This window comes from Nelumbo lutea, chromosome 1, assembly GCF_056320005.1.
Source record: "Nelumbo lutea isolate HS-2025 chromosome 1, American lotus-T2T, whole genome shotgun sequence".
Lineage (NCBI taxonomy): Eukaryota > Viridiplantae > Streptophyta > Magnoliopsida > Proteales > Nelumbonaceae > Nelumbo > Nelumbo lutea.
Window position 1 is genome coordinate 86388506 of NC_142684.1, and position 2700 is coordinate 86391205.

The 2700-nt window shown below is 32.4% G+C and overlaps 1 long non-coding RNA gene across 1 annotated transcript; it reads right to left on the bottom strand.

Moving 5' to 3' along the window:
* Nucleotides 1-570: 570 nt before the first annotated feature.
* LOC148875884 (uncharacterized) lies at nucleotides 571-1797 on the bottom strand. Its single transcript, XR_016104894.1, has 2 exons — nucleotides 1362-1797; nucleotides 571-1110 (listed from the first exon to the last, which is right to left on the bottom strand). It is a non-coding gene; the product is annotated as an uncharacterized LOC148875884 (long non-coding RNA).
* Between the last annotated feature and the right edge of the window lie 903 nt (nucleotides 1798-2700).

A 2700-nucleotide genomic window follows, 5' to 3' on the forward strand; every position in this document is an offset into this window, starting at 1 on the left:
ATTGATCTATGGATATGATAGATAATCCATAGATCTAAAACATAATAAGTCTTTCTAAGCAGATAAAAAATACATTTTCAATTTTTTTGTTATTTTATTTTTTTTAAATCTCTTCATAAAATTTTCATAAATCTACTCATAACACATAAAAATGTGATTTTGGACATATTTAATGTAGATCATCATAGATTTGAATATTTTCAAGCATTAAAGGAAAAAATTATAAGATATTATGAAATTTTGAAAAAGAAATTACCTTTCACCACTAAAAATTTTCAAAAACATTTATGATTCATACAAGTTTTTTTTTTTTGCATATCTAGCATTTGGAAGTTAAGAGCCATTTGAGGGTGAAAGAATAATTGTTTCAAAGGAAAAAAGCTATTTTCCCTTTTATTTTATTCATTTTTTTCCATTTTATTGTTTACATCTCCAAATTCTAATACTTTTGTACGGGAAACAAATTAATGACAATGGTCACAAGACTGAGAAGAAAAGGAAATTGTTTGAAACACTTTAGATGGGAATTAAAAAAAATTACAAATAAAAAAGATAAAATACCATAGAATATTTACAAAAAAACAATTAAAATTGAACTTTTCATGGCTGGAAAATGTTAAGGAAAAGGAATAGAAATAGTTACAAGATTGAGAGGAAAATAGAAATGTTTAAAACATTTGAGGTGGGGATTCATAAAAGAAAATTACAATTGAAAATGGTAAAAAAAATACCTTACATGATTTACAAGAAAATTCTCAAAATTGACTTTTCATGGAAAAAATATTTTCAAGGGTTTTGGATGAACATAAATTGGGGGTATACCCTTTCTCAATTTGTGAAACTTTCAAAAGTATGGTAGAGAGTATCCTTTGAGCATTCTATATTCCAAAATCCCTCTATAGAGAGCCAGCCTGTTAAGTGGCATGTTCTCTAATTCTCCAATAGGATTCCACTTTAGGATGTCATGCCTTGCCAGAAAATGGTTGGTTTTCGCTGGATTTCTCGAATGTCGTCGTCGATATTCTTTGTTGTTGGATGATGGCTCCACCACATCCTCTGCAAACCGGACCCTCTTCCTGGCTTGACCATGACATCTCCCATGTTCATATCCTATCAATTGTAAAACAATAGAAAGAGAGAGAGGAGAGAGAGAGAGAGATTAAAAATATCTCAATGAGAAATAAAATATAGCCAAGACCCACCAACAACCAAATTCTAATCTAATGTTTTCTTGAAAAAACCCATTAAAATTCAATCATATAAATGAATTTAATTATTATCTCTACAACCCCAAATTTCAAAAATAAAAAAAGCTTAAACCAAACTTTTTAATTAGAAAAATGAATGAATGAAAGTCATACCACACAATTCTAGTTCAGCCTTTTTCATAAATTCTGAAAGAAGATGCTTATGCAGTTGGAAAACAATAAGAACTACACTTCCTGAAACTGCAAAAGCCGCCATGAATCCCAGTCCTGTAGCACTCACCATCTCTCTATCCATCTTTCTCTACTAACTCCTTTCTTCAAACCTAGACCCAATTTCAGTCTTCAATTCAAATATCAAAACACTCCTCTTTAAAGCAAACACAACGACAAAAGCAACAAATATTCATACATCAATCCGAGGCGAGGATTTTTATATCTTCTCATCTTCTCTTATGCCTGTTGACTTCTTTGGACCTCCAATCGATTTTTAGATTCTCTAACCAACTAATCTCTTTTTTTAATCAAAATGACCCTTATGCCCTTGTAATTCTAAGAATTTATCTCATTTCTAATGGTTGGCAGCCAGCAGAGGGGGCACGAGTCAGAAGTGAGTTAAATAGGAGGAAAGGTATTTTCGATAACTGACAAATGATCTAGTTAATTTGGGCAAAAGAGAACCAGAAACCCATAACCGTAAACCAGAAACGAGACTCCCAACCGCTCCTCCTTGTAGAAGTCGTTTCAGAATCCAACTACCTACCCTTCTTAAAAGAAGTGTTTATTTTGCCACGTGGACATGCGGCTCGGGCGGTGCGATATGATAAAAAAACTTGCTTTGTCGGGTAACGTGTGTTCGGCAATGCACGCGAGGGAAATGAGTTAGGATCTACTATACAATTTGTGTAATCATCAATCAGATACCACAGTTTTTGGACATGATACATTGATTTTTAGCGATTGTGTTCAACAACTACATGTAGAAGATTAGACTAAGCTCAAGATAAGTGGATAACTTACACCATCAAGAACTACTATTTTTGTCATTTTGTCGAGATCAGGGAAGTTTGAATTCATAGTTTTTTATTTTTAAATTAAGAAATGGTTCATAAGTTCAGGCTTCCAAGAAAAGGTATCGGTAAAAGAACTATTATTTTAACTTCCATGTCTCATTCCAATAAAACAGGCATCATACTTTAAAAAAAATATTTAAAATAAAAAGGGCAGGGACGTATTCAACACGAGTAGATGACTCGCAGTTACTAGGAATTCCTCGTTGAAGATCAACAATTGCAATGATTTATCCCCATAACGATGAATCTTTCAAAGATTACTCGGCCTGTGCCAAGGCTATATATTCATTGAATACATCAACGTAGCGCGTGTGCGACCCAGAATATCTAAGGGCATCATGGACCTGTTATTGCCTCGAACATCCGTATTATAATGTTAATAACATTATAATATTATAATAATGTTATTAATATTGTTAATT